Source organism: Hyperolius riggenbachi, chromosome 2 (genome assembly GCF_040937935.1).
Source record: "Hyperolius riggenbachi isolate aHypRig1 chromosome 2, aHypRig1.pri, whole genome shotgun sequence".
NCBI classification, from domain to species: Eukaryota; Metazoa; Chordata; class Amphibia; order Anura; family Hyperoliidae; genus Hyperolius; species Hyperolius riggenbachi.
Genome location: NC_090647.1, coordinates 505,036,122 through 505,057,095, shown reverse-complemented (window position 1 = coordinate 505,057,095; position 20,974 = coordinate 505,036,122). Strand labels below are relative to the sequence as shown.

The 20,974-nt window shown below is 42.3% G+C and overlaps 1 protein-coding gene across 2 annotated transcripts in view; it reads left to right on the top strand.

The window, feature by feature from the left end:
* CADM2 (cell adhesion molecule 2) overlaps window positions 1-20,974 on the top strand; it is a 311,372-nt gene that overhangs the window by 201,074 nt on the left and 89,324 nt on the right. The gene's annotated exons all lie outside the window — the stretch shown is intronic.

The following is a 20,974-nucleotide window of genomic DNA, read 5'->3' as shown; positions in this document are numbered from 1 at the left end:
TGTACAATGGATTATACAATTGTCTTTATTGATTTCATCCATTATCATTCTTGTAAAGTGCAGACTGTAACATCAGAATGTCCTTCTTGGAAATCAGTATGTTTACTCGTATCAACGGTCTCGCAATTTCTCTTCAATTTTTCATACTGAACGATTGCTGTATGCTATACCTTTTACAGTCATTACAGCCATGTAACAGTGTATCCTTGCCAGTTTGGGGAGGAAAGATGTATTTGGAGATATTCTCTGGTAGAGGCCTGCATCAGGTCGTGTACCCGCGGGTTACCCAAAATGCATGTCGGGCTCGGGTACCTGTTTTGATTTTACAGGGTTGCGGGTCGGGTGCGGGTCTGCAGGTGCGGGTACCAGATACACTAGAAATCAGGTTGTGGGTTGAGTGCGGGTAGCGGGGCTGTGGGTGCGGGTCTGAAAAATTAGACCAACGCAGGTTTCTATTCTCTGGTATCATTCCTTTACATTCCTATTTTTCAGTTACCCTTTCTCATACATAATGAGTTGCAGTCAGATTTGTAAAAGAAGATGCAGGTGTTTAGTTTGTCGGTGCCATTTGTGTCAAACCCCTATACCACTTAACTGATACAGGGAATAAATATAAGCAGTTCTGATACTGCACAAAACTCTTCACAGTTGTCTTCAAATGGACAAACTTTTTTCTACCAAATCATATCAGGACCAGTATTGCTTGTAAAATTTCCTCTAAGTCAGCTTTACGTCGAAAATGCTATTTTTGATTTCAAGAAAATATTCACAAAAATGCATTGAATTTTCACAATACGGGCGGAGAAAACACATTTTTCTTTCCGATACAAAAATTTGTGAAAAAATGAGGGCTCTTTTACATCTAACAACGCGTGCAGGAGCCATTCTCCTGCACACGTTGAATAGCCTGCGGCATGTCATTGGGATGCTGCGGCGCAATGTGATCAGTGGCGGTAGCTGTTAATTCACCCAAAGGGTAAACCCCGCCTCCCGACGATTAAAAGCTCCCGGGTGCGTCGAACCGCAATCTACCAAAGGGCAGCGTCGGGGGTGAAAGGTAGAATGAAAGTCTATGGACTTTCATTTTACCTTGGTTAACACAAAGTTTTGACTTTGCATCAAACTGCAGGAAACGGGCTCTAGTGTGAAAAAGCCCTTATTTTTACAGCAAAAAAAGTTTGAAAATAGTCTATTTAACCACTAAAATTCACGAAAAATGTAAAAAACTCACAAACTTATTATAAAATGATTTTCTATGGCATTTTTGCTCAAAAGCCAAATTTTAGATTATTTTCGGGAAAAATGTATGCGAAAAGAATATTGTCACTTTCGCTCACCATTGATCAGGAGGACAGCCAAGGCAATAATGACTGGATAATTCTTGACATTGTTGATATGAAGAGATTTTATCTGATTGTCATCTATAGTCTGGAAGGAGTTTCTCCCCACCCCCTTCCTTTTTTAGGGCTACTTGGCCCAATCCTAGTAAGGGCTTCTTTGCCTTCATCTGAATAAACTGGAATATGTGAGGGCAGAGCACAGTGTTTTGGTTTACAGAAACACCAAGTTATTTATGTATTTATTTAAGTATTTATATAGCGCCGACATATTACGCAGCGCTGTAAAGAGTATATTGTTGTGTCACTGAACTGTCGCTCAGAGGGGCTCAAGATCTTGTCCCTACTTTAGTAATATGTCTTTGTATGTATCGTGCAGTGCATGTATCATAGCCTAGGGCCAATTTAGGGGGAAACCAATTAACGCACCTGTAGGTTTTTGGAATGTGAGAGTAAACTGGAGTGCCTGGAGCAAACCCACGCAGACATGGGGAGAACATACAAATAGAGATGTAGCGAACGGTTCCAGGCGAACTTTGGTGGTTCGTGTTCGCCATGCAAAGGCCAACTTTTGCAGAAGTTCGATTCGCCCCATAATACTCTATGGAGCAGAACTTTGACCCTCTACATTAAAGTCAGCAGGCCTATTGTTGCCAATCAGACTGCACTCACGCCTGGAGCCCCACCCCCCTTATAAAAGGCAAGGTCCTTGTTTTCCCGTTTTACTCACTCATCTGCCTACACTAATTAGTTAAGGGACAGCTGCTACACACACTCTGCTAGGGAGAGTTTAATTAGGCTCTTGTATATTACTCCCTCCCTCCTACCCTTCTACCTATTCCCTCCTCCCGGAGGGAGGAGGGTCTCATCTGCCAGGGAATTATAGTATTTCAAAAGCTAGCTTACATACCGTGGCTGGGAATTGAACCCAGGTCTCACTGTGTGGTGGGCAAGTACCTTAACCCCGGTACCACCAACGCTACTAACTGAAGCTAGCCTAGCATGTACCATTTCTGCTCAATCCAAGAGAAACATTAGGTTGCTTAAAGGGAACCTTAACTGAGAGTGATATGGATGTTTCCTGTTAAACAATACCAGTTGCCTGGCAGTCCAGCTGATCTCTGTGGCTGCAATAGTGGCTGAATCACACCCTGAAACAAGCATGCAGCTAATCCAGTCTGACTTCAGTCAGAGCACCTGATCTGCATGCTTGCTCAGGGGCTGTGGCTAAAAGTATTAGAGACACACGATTCAGGCAACTGGTATTATTTTAAAAGGAATAATCCATAACCTTCTCAGTTTAGGTTCCCTTTAAGGATTTGTAGCATAAAAGCCAACTCACATTGGCTGGGAATTGAACCCAGGTCTCACTGTGTGGTGGGTAAGTACCTTAACCGCTGTACCACCAACACTACTAACTGAAGCTAGCCTAGCATGTACCATTTCTGCTCAATCCAAGAGAAAAATTAGACAAAACAAATAACATTTATATCACGCTTTTCTCCTGGCGGACTCAAAGCACCAGAGCTGCAGCCACTAGGGCACACTCTATAGGCAGTAGCAGTGTTAGGAAGACTTGCCTAAGGTCTCCTACTGAATAGGTGCTGGCTTACTGAACAGACAGAGCCGAGATTCGAACCCTGCTCTCCTGTGTCAGAGGCAGAGCCCTTAAAAAAATCGGAGGTTCGCGACATCACTACATACAAACTCCTTGCAGATGTTGACATGGCTGGGATTTGAACCGGGGACCCAGCACTGCAAGAAAAGAGCGTTATCCACTACACCACCGTTCAAACAAAATTAATAGTTCTAGATTGTAGCATACAATATTTACAGTATTATAAAATGGGGTAAAAGCAGAAAAATAATCAAGTTGATAATTTCCTCAGAAATGCAAATGCTAAATTTCCTGTCAAAATGGTTTTAACTCCACACTCTGGTTCCTTTATCGTTAAAGGTCAGTTGCTTAATTAGTTTACTGTTTACAGTTATTAATTATAGTCAAGCCTCAGTTAATTGGGAATTTATTAAACTGAGCAGTTTGGAAATACAGTACCTAATTTACCTATGCGGAATGAACTGGTAGGGGTGTTTGGTTGTCATGTGTACTGAAATAATAGTTACATAGTACCAGATTGTATCTGCTTTTTGGCAATTCATCTGGTCTGATGGCTGGAAAACCTAGCTTCTATAGATAGACTGATATGATGAGACAGATTCAGAAATCTCCAAGGTAATTCGGATTGATGGATATAAGGGCTGACTTAAATAATGCACAATGTTAAACCTCAGCATATTGCAGCTAATACTCCGTTGACTGCAGAAGGACAGCTCTGATTCACCAACCTCCCCTCCATAGAAAACAATAAGCTGTTTGGCGGTTAGGTAAACAGAAAGTCTGTATAACAGTCATTTTTAAAGTGTCCCTCAAAGAGAGATCATTTCAGTCAAAGCTTTTGATCATGAGTATTTAACCCTTTTATGATTGGGTAGAATTGGTCCAGGTCTCTGGATGTCCCTTCATAATGGGAATGGAGATCCTTCGGCCTGTAGAAAGGGGGGGAGAGACTGGGAGCCCAATAGTGCAGTATCGCCAGGTAAGTAATTGGTGGGGGATTGTGGGTAATTTATACTCACAAGGATGGAGTGCAGTCCTGCAACTACCAAATAGACATGTGAAAAATAAACGTTCCCGCTCGGTATCGTGGAACCTTCTGGAACAGGGTGGTCACTCTCCTCCTGTTGGCCTTTTCACTGCTATGGCAGGTGTACGAGTAGAAAGTGCAAAGCACCCCTTATATGAGGGGTGTGGGTAACAACTGTTTAACAATAACCTTTAACAGGAGTTGCATGGGGCGCTAAAGGCACCCACGCCCCACACAACTCCTGTTAAAGGTTATTGTTTGTATTGACCTGAGGAAGCGGTCTGTGGCCCGTGAAACGCGCTGTTCACAATTAACCGCTTTTAAATAAAGACTCCCTATATTTAAATTGAGAGAGTCTTCTGTGGAGGTAAGACACCTCTTTTTACATTACTGCACAGTTATCATACTTATACCCACAAGCAGGGGCGTAACTAGACATCACTGGGCCCCCCTGCAAATCTTTGGAAGCACCAACACCCACACCCCCTCGCTTTCTGCACAGGAAAAGGACCAATGTGTTTTCCTCATGCACTTAGACTTAAAGAAAACCTGAACTGAGAATTAAAACTCAAAATAAGCATACACAAGTCATACTTACCTTCCATGTAGTCTACTCCTCAGTGTCTTTCTCCTCTCCTGTGTCCTGTTTGTTCACTGTGATCAAGGGAATTTTCCGTCTTCCATTTTGAAAATGGCCATTACCCATAACAACTTTCTGGTCAGCACACAGTTAAACTGTAACATCGCCCACTTGAGCCATAGGGAAACATAGACATTACCTCATACATCAGTTTTCCTCTCAGCTATAACTGACAGCAACTGATATTTTACTGACAGCAACTGATATATTTCAGATCTGACAAAATATTGTCAGAACTGGAAGGAATTATTGTCAGAAGAAAATGGTGAGCTTCTGAGAGGAACTGATGGCAAGGTAACTATGTAATGTTCATTTAAAGTTACCTCATGTGTTTATTTTAAATATTTTTACTCAGTACAGGTTCTCTTTAAATGATATGTCAGACAATCTATGCTACCCCCAGATCTACTTACCCGGGGCTTTCTCCAGCCCTTTACAGCCGACAAGTCCCTCGCCACAGCTCTGCTCCCAGTACATACATACACACACTGCCTTATTATTTTACTACATGAGAGCACATGCTATATGGAGGAATAACAATGACATGCTGAACAGAAGATATAGTATTCACTGTACCTTTGGCAAAACATTCAGAATGTCACTGATTGACACTGTTATTAGGGGATCTCGGACTTAGTATGAGACAACAAGCTCTCAAATGAGGCAGCCAGTCAGACATCATCTTTCCCATTACACTGTGTCCAGTAATCAGACACCATAAGGTCAGGTCACTAGCCTGTGTGTGATAAGAATCTAGGAATCTCTTCTGAGGGAAAGTCTACAACTTGCTTTTCCAACTGTGACTCCTTTGTTTGTAAGGTTGTACATGAAGTCATCAGAACTGCTGCAGTGTGAGACAGATGTTTTTTTACGAACCCTAGGGAGCAGGGACAGTGTACAAATTCCAAAGTGTGTATGATTCCTTATCTGTGTGGTAGACACATGCAGTCAATATAACAATGGTACAAGAGTAGAATACGTTTTCTCTCCATGCCCTTAGTTGCTTGTCAGTCTCTCAAACTCTTTCCTCCACTGGGCCCCCTGTGGCTTCTGGGCCCCCCTGCGGAGGCATCCCTTGCAGGGTCTATTGTTACGCCCCTGCCCACAAGCAGATAAATTGGGTGCCTCCCCAAACCTCTTAAACACTTTTATGATTGGGGGCTGATGTTGTAATAATGTATGATGTGTTTTTAAAGAGGAACTGAACTCAGAACTTCTTCTCTGCTCTAAAAGATACTCAACAGCATAATAACCTTCAAAGAAAATAATTTCTTTATTACAGCTGATACAAATCCTAAAATAAACATCCAGTGTTTCTACTGCCTGTTTTATGGAAGCAGACATATTGTTATCATCCTGTGCTTTTAAATGAGCTTATCTGCTGTGGTAGTCATGTGACACAAGGGAGAGATCAAATTACAACTTGTGATTAGACACAGATGAGGGAGAATTGGACAGGCTAAACTCTTTAAATACATACAGAGTGCATTTCTCTCTGTTTTTCTTCTGTCCTGTGCAAGAGTTCAGGTCCAGTTTGTGCACCTAGGAAGACTTTTGTACAGAGGTCGGCACCAATGGTGGCGCCCATTTCTTTAGGTTGTGATTGCGCCCAAATTGCCAGCTTCAATCAGTAGGTAATGGTTATGTACTGCATAGAACAGAAAGGAAATATGCGTAGCAGCCCTAAAATATGCCTGAAAACAGAGTGGCAAATTTGATGTTTAACCCTTTAGCAGCCAATTTATTTAGAGGCTTGCAAGTGCTCCAGGCCAATTTATTTTAGCTCATTTTTTATTTTGTATTTGTTACAGTTCCTTGCTAATAATAATACTGCTGTAATGTGTATTTAAAGAGAAGCTCCGACCAATAATTGAACTTTATCCCAATCAGTAGCTGATACCCCCTTTTACATGGGAAATCTATTCCTTTTCACAAACAGACCATCAGGGAGCGCTGTATGGCTGATATTGTGGTGAAACCCCTCCCACAAGAAACTCTGAGTACATACTCCTGGCAGTTTCCTGTCTGTAAACCTTGCTGCATTGTGGTAAATAGCTGTTTACAGCTGTTTACAACTGCCATAAAAGCATGCAGCAGCTACATCACCTGCCAACAGTAAAAATGTCACCATGTAATAAATGTCAGAATGTAAATCAGGGATTTAAAAATGTTACAATGGGCAAACACTGACTAAATCATTTATACATAATTATTGTAAAAATGAAGCACTTTTTTTATTACATTATTTTCACTGCAGTTCCTCTTTAAGACCACTTGTCACTAGGGGGCGTGTGTGAGACAATAACAGAGGACTTTTGCTTTCAGTTTTTATATCTTCTGCTAGCAGAGAGATATCAAAGCATATCAGTGGGGACATTAGAGAAAACACCTACCCTGCTCTCTGTTTAATTCCTCACTGCTCAGCCTGCCTGTTATCAGCCCTGATAACATCCCTGACTGAGCATTCAGTCTGGCTTTGCTCAGGAATCATTGTAGCTGAGTCATTATAGCAGAGCCACAAGGGGGCAGGCTTGGGCTTGAAAAGACATCGAAGAAGACAGACTCAGCTATAATGATTCCCGAGCAAAGCCAGACTGAATACTCAGTCTGGGATTTTATCAGGGCTGATAACAGGCAGGCTGAGCAGTGGAGAATTAAACAGAGAGCAGGGTAGGTGTTTTCTCTAATGTTCCCACTGATATATATGGTAAAATACATGAGGGTGCTACGTCTCTGGTTCACTTTAAGCAGAGGAATGAAACAGTTTAATGACTAGTATTACCACTATTTAAAGCATGCATGCAGAATATCATTACCAACATAGCACCAATGAAGAGCTAATACAGCAGTTAAATTAGGGCCTCTGGTAGCTCCCGGGTGCAGGGGCCCAGGTGCAGTCAGAATCTCTGCATCCAGAAGCATATCTAAGGAAAACTGCGCCCCTGGAAAACTCGAGTGGAGGAAGTTGCATCCTCCAAATATCTTAACATATAGTCTTGGTTTAATTGATTGTGTGCAAGTTGAGTTTAAGCATGGCCTGTAAGAATGGAGTATTGCATTAGTTCAGCCTATGCATATCTCCCAAATATCAGTTAGGCAGCTTTTTCCCCTAAAATATGTAACCAGGCAGAAGAATTTCTCCAAGATTAGAAACTAGTATCTGTATGGAGAACACCAAGGATTCTATAGAGCACCACCCTCAGTAAGAGACGCCCATGGCACATGTCATACCTGCCCCCCGCGTAGATACGCCTCTCTCTGCATCTGTTTCTTTGCTGCTAAAAGCAGGGAGGTGGTGGATTAAGTCATACTAATTAGCTGGGACTAACAGTGTGCTAAGTGTGCATGAATGAAGTACACTGCAACTATTATGAAAGGTTAAATGTATTTATTTCCAATGTGTTTGACTGGAGATCAGCCTGAGATTTCTCAAATAAAATATTTGCAAATGAGATTTGTTTAAGGCAAAGAAAATACATGAATTTTGTACCATTAAAAGCAAAACAAGTATTTTGCAATTCAGGGTGAGCCAAGTGATAGCAGCTTTCTGGGTAATGCAAACTAAGTAATCTGTGTATTATAAATAAATGAGCTGTTTACATTAATTATAGAAAGGCTGGACTGAAACATTCTAACCCTATAAATATTTAAGGTTGCATTGAGGAACGCATTGATGGGAGATGGTATTTATTGTCACAGTTAGAACATTAGGAGGAGTGTGGATGGAACATAGAATGTTTGGCCAGGAGAAATCCTTCACAGCAGATTATTACGAAGAGACTGTATTATAAGAATTATTCTTTTTTGCACGACATACTAAATTTGCCATTATTGTTCAGCTTTGCTAAGAATACTGTTGGTTTACTTACTCATCAGTGTCAATACAACATGGCAAACACAAGTGAGAAGAGTAACCAAGGCCAAATGCCCCTGAGCCCATGGAACCCAACCATTATGAGAAAAATTCAGGGGTCTACTGATTAGGGATGAGAAGGAAAAATTCCTGAACTTTGCAGTAAATTGGGCTAATTAAAAAAAAAAAAAAAAAAAAACTAAAAGGCATAAGAAAAGTATTTGTCAACCTGAAGTACCACAAGGATTTGTCTTTGGGCCTCTTCTTTTCTCCATCTGTACCATCTATACCTATGGTATAATCTGTCATACACCATAGTATCCTCAGAATGGTGTGAAGAATGATAAGCATCCAGGAAGCAGACGTTCTTAGGACAAATACACTTTACTAATGAGAACTACATGGCATCAATAGCCTCTCATTTTAACTAGAGTTAGCAGAAAAGACTCAGAACACACATGTCAAATCATGTGAAGTTCCACTCCTATCAGGTAAGAACAGAACGCTGAGGCTGCAGTGGCCGCAAGTTCACCAAAGCTAGACAGCTTAAGACTGAAGATGTGTAGCATGACCTGATGATGGATTTTGATTTATGCCGAAACAAGATATGAGGGTCAGAATTTAATGACAACAGCATGAGTCCATGGATCCACCCTCCTTTGTTTCAGTGATTCATGCTGTTTATGGTTTTCTTTACTTTCAAAAGCAATTCCTGGGTGGCAGTGCACAGTGTAACTGCCGGAACGGTGTACATACAAGTCGGCAGGCTGGCCAACATCCATGTATAAGTTATGCCAGGGTCACATTTGAAAAGCATAAAGGAACCAGAGGTGCTGCTTGGGATTTTGTGGCCCCAAGCAGCACATCATTTGTGCCCCCCCCCTCCCCCAGTCATCTCCAATAGTAATAGGTAGCCAAAGGTACCCACCCCCATAGGTAGCCCTCTAGTACAGGTAGGTAGCCAAAGGTGCATCCTACCACAGCATAGGTAGTTACGATGTCCCTCCCAATATAGGTAGCCATCCCCAGTACAGGTAGCCACGGTGTCCTCCCAGTATAGGTAGCCACCCCCTGTACAGGTGGCCAAGGTGTTCTCTAAATAGATAGATACCTGCAATGGAGATAGCCAAAGGTCATAAACCCCCCTCATGTCAGTTAGGGTATATAGGTTCCTACTGCCTCCCCATTCTCAACACTCACCGACCTGCAGATCAGCGGCAACTTGCGAGAGGAGAGCAGTGCACAGTTTCCTGAGGCACACTTCAAAAGCAGGAAATTAACAATTACCTCACTTCCACATCTGCAGTGTTGCTCCCCTGTCTATTTATGCTGCTGCTGATCTGAGGCCTGGGTGTGGGCAACGGGAAGGGGCAATGTCCATACACAGACAGGGTGGCCCTAGAATCATGGAAGGGCCCTGCTGTGGGTGAGGCCAAGCAGTAGCCCTTTAGAATCACCAATGAGATGAATTAGTCCAAAACCTACTAGAAAGAGGTTCAGAGGCAGAGCTATCAGATTAATTATTGCAAATGAAAGTTACATAGGAAATAAGTAATACATAAATCTTATATGCACAGTATATGTATTTTAAACACAACACACACCCTAATTAATATTTTGTAATTCAGTACACCAGAAAAAATCGGTTTTGTGAAAACAACGCTGTTATTGTTATTTTCCAGCCATTGCAAGCACACCCCTCCTTGAGATGAGCTAATTAATATTAAACAGCCTATGTATCATGCATCGCTAGTGCATATTAAGCCAAGAAAGTAGAGGATGCAGTGATATATTAAAGAAGTTTGCTTCAGAGCTACGGTTCCCTTTATAAATATTATATGCTCATTAGTCACTCTTAAAAGGTCTAGCATAGCTGTAGAGCATTCCTCTGAGGCCGGTGGCTGCTCTATCCTATATTGGACATATAGGTTGATGCCTCATTTTACCTTACAAAATCTGTTCACAAGTGGAAGTAAGGCACTGGCTTTTAACTTTCTAAAAGTTTATGGAAAAACAGATAATAAATTAAAGCCTATATCAGTGAAAATGTATGCAAGTCTTTATTGCTGCCTGTGTCGGAGTTGGGCAAAATGTCCAGCCTTAAAGAGTACCTTTTCTATTGCCCTCAGATGTATTCATATATATTTATTAGATCTCTTCTAAGGCATCTTTTCTCCAGACTAATTAAGCCCAGTTTATCTAACCTTTCCCAGTAAGGGATACCTTCCATTTCACTAATCAGTTTTGTTGCTCGTCTGCATCTAACTTTGCATTTTTAAAATTGATTTTTGAAATTCTTTTGTTGTCTTATTCCTTCGATTCCACTTAACATACATAACAATTTTGGTGGCAAAATCATCTATGGGCTATGCTATTAACCACTAAAGTTGGCAAGAAATTATGCAACAATTATGCAAAATGATTATGTTTACCGTACATACAAAATTAATTATTTTTTCCCCCAAAATTTCACATTATGATTTTACTTTGCAATTGTGAATTATGATGCAAAATTACAATTGTGTGAAATTCATACTCATCACTAGTTATCTCCAATATTCCTTGCGGTTTTTATAGATAGACTAGCAAACCTAAGTCCGTTTAAAAATGGGCTCTAGGCCTGTGTTTCTCGCCGCGCGCCCACCACCAGCCACCACACGCGTCCGCCGCGCGTGCACTGGGCCACTCGCTCACCCGCCACACACCTGGCCGTCCGCTCACACGCCACACACCCGGCCGCCCGCTCACACGCCACACACCCGGCCGTCCGCTCACACGCCACCTGCTCGGCTCCCTAGCCCCGTCTCCGTCCTCCTGTCTCTGTGAGGCTGGGTCCATGCTGCGCACATGTGCAGTAGCAAAAAGCACGGACCTAGCTACACAGGGACAACGTGATGCAGGGACACAGGGGTTTTATTATAGAGGTTGCCCCAACTTCCGTCTTACATAAGAAAACCTGTGGCTTAGCTGTAAATTGTAAGCCCATAAAAAAATAAGCATTCCGAAATCATCTTGACCATTAGTGCTTGCAAAGCCACCAAGTTCTCCTCCACAAGAGGGGGATTTTACCTTAAAGAGGAACTTCAGCCTAAACAAACATACTGTCATTAAGTTACATTAGTTATGTTAATTAAAATAGATAGGTAATATAATCTCTAACCCACCCTGTTTTAAAAGAGCAGGCAAATGTTTTATTTCATGAGTGCAGCCATCTTTTCGGTTGAAAGGAGGTGACAGGGAGCATGAGACACAGTGCCAAATGTCCTGTGTGCTGATCACCTCTTAGGCCTGGTGCACACCAAAAACCGCTAGCAGATCCACAAAATGCTAGCAGATTTTGAAACGCTTTTTCTTATTTTTCTGTAGCGTTTCAGCTAGCCTTTTGCGGTTTTGTGAAGCGTTTTTGGTGTAGTAGATTTCATGTATTGTTACAGTAAAGCTGTTACTGAACAGCTACTGTAACAAAAACGCCTGCAAAACCACTCTGAAGTGCCGTTTTTCAGAGCGGTTTGCGTTTTTCCTATACTTAACATTGAGGCAGAAACACATCCGCAATCCAAAATCTGCAGCAGCCCGGGAGTATGCGTTTCTGCAAAACGCCTCCCGCTCTGGTGTGCACCAGCACATTGAAATACATTACCCTAGCGTATCCGCACCCGCAAGCGGATCGCAAACCGCAGCAGAACCGCTCTGGTGTGCACTAGGCCTTATAGTTGCTAGGCAATGTGAATAACAACATAGGAAATCCCATCATGCTTTGCACAGCATCAGGGAAAAAACCCGGGCAGTTTTCTTTGGTGGGGTGGAGCTTAGCTAAAAATGCAGCTAAAAATGATGCTTTGGTAAAAAAAACAAAGTTCTGATGCTGTGAAACTGTTAAAGAAACACCAAGCCTTTTCAGTTCTGCTGGGTAGATTTTTAGTCCGGAGGTTCACTTTAAACTACACTGTCAGCTTCCTGCCTGGGGTTTCCCTGTGAAATATTACCATTTGTTTCCATAGGATGCTGCTGCTGCTGCCACATTCTCTCTCTCCCTATTCTCTAGCACAGCCATTTCCCCTCACTTATAGGTTATGCTCTTCCAGCCTGAATTAATATTGTCATCTGGACCATTCTCCGGCTCTCGATGCTCTAGAGGCCCTTAAGGTGGACGGTGTAAGGGAGCCGTGCATCTCTTGAAATTGTAATGCATCCAGTTTTGCCTATAAGGGTTGCTAAACAGCCGTGCAATGCCTGCCACTCTGACACAGTTTTCCTGTTTGACAGCCAGTGACATTTTTAGCCCGCGGCACATTGTGTACAGTGAATTTAAGAGATAACTGTCCTGAGCTTACAAGAACAGCACTTCTCCCCCCCCTTCCCCCTTCTTCCTCCCCTCACCGCCGAGTGTAATTTCACACCTTTCTGTAATCTACGCTGAGCCCACATCCGCTCCTTCGAAACTCAATCTGCGCTCGCCCGGGCTCACATTCATTCCTATAATTCACTCCCTGCACAGCGCCCAATTTCATTTGCATAACATATGCAGAAACATTTTCTATTTCCTTACGCCATCTGCGCTGTAAATATTCTCCCTCTGTTGTGCTTGTTAAAAGCAATGATTTTGCATGATTGTCCATTTGATATTAAGGCTTAAGGGAAAATATTCATTGCAAAAAAAAAACACATGCATGTAATATGATTAAGATAAACGGTAAGACAGAAATATGGTATTACCAGAGCTGGAATGCTTGTAAGTTGAACTGAAGATTGAAAAAAAAAACACGGTGGTGAAACTGGTTATAAATTAAAGACGTGCTGTAAAAGTTGCTGAGGCAATGGGAAAAAAAAAGTGTGTGGTATTAAAGGGAATATAAAGATATGTACTAAATATTTAAGTCTTCGCGTTATGCAGTCTAGGATTCTGAGCTCTCTCTGGAGATGATTTATGAAAGAAAAGCAGAAAATAAAGTAGAGCTGTTGCCTATGGCAACTATTTGTATTTGGAGTCTGGAAAACTGGAGTTGTAATGTGTTCAAGGAGATTATGAAAACCCTAATTTAAAACCCAGCTCCAAGATTTTTATTATATTTGTTATCATTCAAGTTCACATGGATAGTACTTAAATTCCTATAGAACCAGATCTTTCATTGTTGGCAAAGGTGAATAGGGGCTATGGCATTACACACAATAATTATATCTGATGCAGCTGCTCTAGAGAAATCCCCTGTGTCATGTGACCTAGAAACATGGACCCACCTATAGTGTGGGAGTTTTTTCCTGTCCAGAGAGATGTCAGCTGACCTCGTACACTTCCTCTCCCTGCTCTCTCCTACTCAGTACAGGGAGGAGGTGGACAAGGTTAACATCAGTTTTTCTTTGACAAACTCGAAGGATAACAATGCTTGAATAGGATTCATATTTTATTTAGTCATTTCGTAGAAAATGTATTTTCTTTGGTAAAGACAGTTGGTGACCCAGGAAGGCTTCACTAAACTAGCAGCTACCGATAGAGTAATTGCATCCTAGCTAGTGAACTGCTCTCACTTCCCAAAACAGAATACCCCTCCCACCTGCTCCCTCTGCTGCTGAGTGATATAACCTGTGAGGTTTTATTAGTATCTGTGTTCCAGTGTGGCAGAACCCCCACCACTTTGGTTTGTGTCTTGGGTAGACCTTGCCTACAGGGACAAAGTCAGCCCAAATAAAACTTTTTTTTGTTGACCCTCATTTTTTTGCCCCTGGGTTGATGTTAAATGATAAAGATAAATGGGAAAGGAAATTGATGTTTAAAAGGATATGAAGTAAGTCACTAGTCACTTGATTATGATTGTCCACTGCAGTAAGCTATTTCCTGATCCAGCCCTGGGCTGCCCATGAGGCGCGGTAAGGCAGGATCCTCAGGCGGCGAAAGTGGGAGGCGATGGGGGGGCACGGCCCACCTAGCCGTGGGTGGTGGGTTGCCAAGCTGGAGGGGGTAGCAGCCAGAAAGGGGGGCATCGGGCACAGCGGTGGGGAGGTGGGTCAGACCCCCCCCTCACCTGGGCCCCCCTGTCCGCTCTCCAGCTATGAGCGCAGTGTGTGTCAAGCAGCGGGCAGGGAAGTAATTACTCACATCTTCCTTCCAAGTTCCAGCACTGCGTACCACCGCTCGTCACTTCCTGCAATGCCGTCCACTGTTCTCTGGTGGAGTCTCCACTATAAAAGGCTACTGTTAATGTTTTTATTCAGAGGGCTTGTGGACTTGATGAAGAGAGAAGGTTCCTCTTGAAAACGTCATTGCTGCTTGCCCTATGTTATATCCTGCTATGCCTTAAATAAAAGAGCTAAATACAAACTTGCAGATGGTGCCGGGTTTCTTCTCTTTGCATTTCTGCCCCTGTTTTTGGGGACAGAGGAACGCCGACCCGAGCACGTCGCTCTTTGATGGTTGGGTGCTGCCTACTATCTGCTTGTCCTACTGATCCTTTCTATTCTCACTTTGTAGCACACTACATGCTGTAGAGCTCAAAGGGCATGTTTGTACAGCTATTTCTGGACCACTATGAGTGTGAACTCAAAGGGCTTGATTCACAAAATGATGCTAACTATTAGCACAGGCTTGCCAAACAGTTAGCACGCCAAGTGCCGCTCGCTGTCTTTTGCGCGCGCAAAGCCCCGCACGCAAAAGTCTGCGTTATTGCAAGCAAATCTCGGTGATCACATGATCACGGGGCTTTGCATGCGCAAAAGACAGCAAATGGCATTTTGCGTGCTAAGTGTTTAGCACGCCCGTGCTAACAGTTAGCACCGTTTTATAAATCAAGCCCAAAGACAAATGTGTGTTGTTTTACTTGCCTCAAATAAAGCATTTTGGCCACTGAGTTTTACTGATCTTCCCAAGGAAGGTCTTCTGTGATACCTACTGTCTGTCTGCATTGTTTCCAGATCCCATGTCGGGATGAAGGAATATTACAAGCTGCCATCATGGAAAGGGGCATGGAACCTCATGCCAGTAGCATTGACGCAGGTTGACTTGAAATGGATTAAGATGTAAGGGCGCCCTAAGCAAGGTAGTAGATTTGGAGCCCCCTTGCTGTCTCCTCCATTTATAAGCCCCAGGGACTCTGGTTAGCCATGCATGCACCCACCCCCCGTCGCGACTCCCACAGTGCAGAATGCTCCCGGGCACAGGAGAACGGTGGGGCACGCGTGGCAGGGTTGCACATGCACAGAAGCGAGATTGGGGGAGGGGGGGATATTAATTGAACCGAATGGCTAGAGAGGACAACCAGGGAGCCCCAGATAAGTAAAAATAGTTAAAGGGAACCAGAGACGCCGGACATGGAAAAAGAAAAAAAGATTTCATACATACCTGGGGCTTCTTCCAGCCCCATAAGCCTGGATCGCTCCCACGCCGCCATCCTCCGCTTCCTCTATTGGCGGTACCGGGTCCCGTCACTTCCGGTGGACGCGGCCAATTGTCCGCATGATCAGGGGATCCCTCTATATCCTTACGCGTGCGGCTGCGCAGTATGAAGCTGCACGCGTAAGGGTATGCCGGGAGCCCCTGTGATGCGGACAATTGGTCGCGTGCTGACGCCGACTGGCCGACTGGCCGAAACTATGGGACCCGGTACCGGCGGATACAGGAAGCGGAGGACGGCAGCGTGGGAGTGATCCATGCATATGGGGCTGGAGGAAGCCCCAGGTATGTATAAAATCTTTTTTATGGCATCTCTGGATCCCTTTAAATACACCCATTAATAACGTTGCTCGCAGGTACACTTTAATGCTCTTTGTGAGAGGAAAGTGTTAAAAGCACAAACATCCTTTACACTCTTCTGAAAACTTCCAGTTTTAATCATCACCGCTTGCCAGTAAAAGGTATTACTAGCTATCAAGCCTACATAAACCGTACTGCCTTTCTGGATGGGATCCTTAGGTTGGACTCCATGCCAATCACTATTTTACACAGTTCTGCAGACAGCTGCACCCCGGTAACATTAAAGTTCTTTACGCTCATTATAAATATGCTTAATTAACTGTGATTCGTTAGAGTTTATCAACAGGCTGGTGTGCTTCCCTGTCATTTATTTAATGTGTGATAATAGTTTTTTATCCAGCTGACAGTGGCAGCGATATGTCCTACAAGTCCCTCTTCCGCTACGTGTGTACAGTGTGATGAGAATGTTTATCGGTAAGTCAGCTGTATTAGGAGTTATTTAACGTGTGTCATTTCATTAGATCTGTTTTACTAATGGGCTTGAAACAGATGAGGATGCCTCTAAATGACTGGCATTAGCTGCGTTTTCTCTTACCGCTGGAAGGATAATCAGCCTGCTGCTCGGTTAATGAAGATACTGATGCTTTCGTCATTTCTATTGTCCACGCTATAACCTGAATTACACCAGGCAGATGGTTATTGATGTTGGAATACTATTATCACACTGGAGTTTATCAAGTCCTCCACATCGTTTTATCAGATGGTGTGTGTGTGCTATCTGCTGGTGTTTACTGCTACACAGACCTTATTTAAGGCAACAGACGCCATTTGATTTAAAGAGCACCTGCTTAAAACCTGGTTTGGTTCAAGCACAATCTGAGGTAACACATACTAAACTGTATGCCAAATTACACACTCAGCTTGCTCTTTCCAAAATTACATGTCTGGCTTAAAATGGGTTTGATCTCACTTTGAAAAACTCTTGTGCTTATTGTTTTGCACAAGAGTATTAAGGTGGACATCCATGAGACAACTTGGCGGAATCATTCATCTGATTATAATAATCGAATTGGATAAAAATCGGTGCCACCAAATGTCCCCGACCAACGATGCAACCACTTGGATGGGATGAAATTGGTTGCCTTTATTGGTCGGACGTGCTGCAAGATGTCATGTCTTCGTGGTCAGTCGAGTGCATGGCAGTGAGCGAGACAAGCGACGAAAGTGACAAAAGTGACAAAACCCTCGATGCTGTCCACCTTAATGGTCAATGTGCCCCTCTGGTGCCTAGTGCACAATACATTACCTCTCTGTGTCAACCGCTTGTCTGCTGCTGGCCCCAGAATCTGCCCTTCGTCTATACGCTCAACCCACGTGATTGCCGGTGTACATGTGGATGCGTGTGTGACGTCACACACGTGGCCACGTTACTCTGGCACAATACTGTAATGGTACAGAAAAAAAAATTGTGATGTGAATTTAAATCACCTCTCTTTATAAATTGGCCTCATAGCGACCTGGCCCAGATGCAAACCTGCCACTCTAGTACTCCTAGGACATGGTAGAAATAACTTGGCCTCCATCCCAGTTCTAATAAACAGTAATGGGCAGCAGGGTGGCATAAGCTTAGCACTTTTGCCTTGCAGTGCAGTTTGAATCCCAGTCAGGGCACTATCTGCACAGAGTTTGTATGTTCTCTCTGTGTCTGTGTGGGTTTCCTCCTGGCACTCCAGTTTCCTCCCCACCCCAAAAACATACAGATAGGTTAATTGGCTTCCCCCTAAAAAGGCCCTGCTACAATTTATAAACTACATGATACATACATAGTCATATGACTATGATTTTCGGGATTAGATTGTGAGCCCATCTGAGGGACAGTCAGTGGCAAGACTATATACTCTGTACAGCACTGCAGAAGATGTCAGCACTATATAAATACTTAATAAGAATTAGTATTAATTAATTTTCTTAATAATAATTAGAAAATAAGAACAAGTCAAATAATCACTTAAATAATATTAATGGTTTGTATGATGTTGAGATAAGGATTGCACACTATTATTTTAATAATGTTTTTTGTTTTTTTTTTTAATATGGTCGCGTTCATTTTATTTCTCTCTATTTAATATATTTACAGTTTTCCAAGAAGTTATTGTATTTTCTAATGTTGACACATTTTCTACCAGTATATTGTGTTATGTTACGAGTTATATATAGTTTTTATAATAAGTTTTATCTACAATGGGCCCAGCTTTCACATGTCAAGCTCTTATTAAAAACAAACAAAGTAAAAACAGTAAACACGCATTGGGTCACGCAACTAAAAAAAGATAAATAACTAAGTATTTCAAGCTTCCATGGCAATATGCTTCACCGGGTCATAAATGATTTGCGCCCCTCTGCCCTCACCTAGTTCTAACAATTAATAAGCTGTACTGTTGCCTGGTAACACCAGTATGTCCCAATGCATTATTGGTAATACAATACTCTTGCTTTTCTGGGCTACTATGGAACAAATTTTAATCAAAAGAAGAAACACATTTCTTATCAGCAAGAATATTTACCAGGGGATACATTTTCAATTTACTAAATGTTGGAGCGGCAGATTCATAAATAGGACAAGTTCCTGGGAGGAAGAGGGGATCTTTTAGCGCCTGTTTACACCATACAAGGTATGCATGGATGTGAATGTCTGCACTATTTTTTGACACATGGCATGTATGTTGCGTTGTACCTAGAGATAGATTAAGATGTAAAGGGGCCCCTAGGCAAGGTAATTTATTGAAGGCCACCTTGTGGTCCTTTTGTTAAGCTGAAGTGAAGAGAGGTCAAGAGTGGTCAAAGAAGTGGTCTCCTTGACACCCACTAGGCCCCAAGCACCTGCTTAGGTTGCCTGGTGATTAATCCTGCTCTGGCTGTACTGCAGGTGTTAAGGGCCACAATACAATGCAGACTGATGGGATATTATGTGGTTAATCTACTAAAATGTTCCCGTACGCAATGCATAGGAACACCCATACTATGGACGGTAGCCTGAAAGCCTATGGACTTCCATGTTACCATGCAGATTGCACACCATGTGTGGTGCGTTAAAACTGACAGTACATACTGAGGTGTGTTCAATACATTTCAATAAAACTGACATGTGCAGGGGGCGCACAGCAGTTTTATGGCACTTCTTACTGGTAGCATGTGTCCACAATGAGCGTGACCCACATCACCCAGGTAACACATACATTGCCAACGTTCTGCACTTGGCAAGTAGGGTAGCATACCGAACTCTTGAAATGTATGGCACTGTGGCATTAAACATGCTACGTGCATTGCTGTACTAAGTACTAGTAATGTCGCTGTGCACTCCCAGGCCCAGCACACAACAATTTTCTTGACATTTAGTAAATACATCCCATAGTGTGAAGAAGCCATTAGTAATTTAACAGTGCAGCATAAACCAGTTGTGTGTGACAGGCAGGAAACAATTAAAGAAATACTATCGATTCACATATTTTTTTCAATTGACACAGGAATTGTTTGGGAAGTGCTGCAAAGTACTGGTGTATACATTTTAGTAGCAACTTCTTTGTTTACTGTTAGCAAAATACCTTCAAACTTTACTGACGCCAAAACTGACGGCTGACTGAGCTATGAGGAGAGGGGAAATTCCCCTCATACTTGATCAGTTAACTCTATGTGTAACTCTGAGTGTGACAGAGAGAAAGCTGCAGCTTCTGTGTCCTGTGTTTCTGACTGAAGTGTCTGAAGAGAGCAGAGGAAATGTAACTAATTGTCACAGCTTTTCATACTGTTTTTGCTTACAGAGTTTGATATGTTTGGTATTTGCTTTCTGTAGTCTGATATGCAACTCTGGCTGTGCATTGAAGCAGGCACCCCTTCTGCAATTGATGTGTCCCAATATAGCTAAATCCTACGCTCAATAAATTACAGTTTTTGCCTCTGATATTTAACATGAAAAGTAGGAAAATGTTTACACAGCTACTTTGCACACTGTCATTTTAGAACACTTGAGTATCGATAGATATCCTTTAATTTGATATTTTAAAAAAGGAAACTTTTGGTTTTAGATTCACAAACTGACTTTGTGAATACTGCTAGATGGTAGTTAATACCCTCAGCTATTTTTTTTTTTGAGCATTACATTGATCTTCATAATACCAGAGTCATGAATGTGTGTGGGGAATTTCATGGGAGCCTAGAATTCCTCTTCTAATAGAGAAACATATCTGGTGCCCTTTAGCACACCCTTACTTCTGATGGTGCTCCAGGCACAGGCCTGGAATGTGTATGCATTGGAAACAGCCTTGGGGTCAAAGAGATACGACTTGTCTCCTTCATTTCTTGGAAAATCTGCTTTTGTCTCCTCGTCTCATTTTTTTTTATAGCTCCTTCACTTAGCTTTACAATTTATCCTACTGGCTTTCTCTTTTTTTTTCCTTTTTTCTTTGCTTTTATTGTTGAAATTGAAATAACCTTAAACTAAGCATACTATCATGGTAACAGTACATTCTCTACATGAAGCTGCATTTATCAAATGGAATTTTAAATAGTTGTTTCTACAGCAAAATATGGAACTGGGGTTCTTTCACCACCAGGTATACATCTCTATGCTTTGCATACTCCATCTGAAGAGTTAGAGATTAGGTCACCATCCCACATTATGTGACAGATTGCTAAAATCAGCTGATTAAAATGTAGCATATTAGTGATCAAATAAACAGAATAAAGTAGGTAAGCAAGTATTCACAATTGTCTATTATAAATTGGTGCTAAAGTGAAAGTTTGGACTAAATGGTTTAT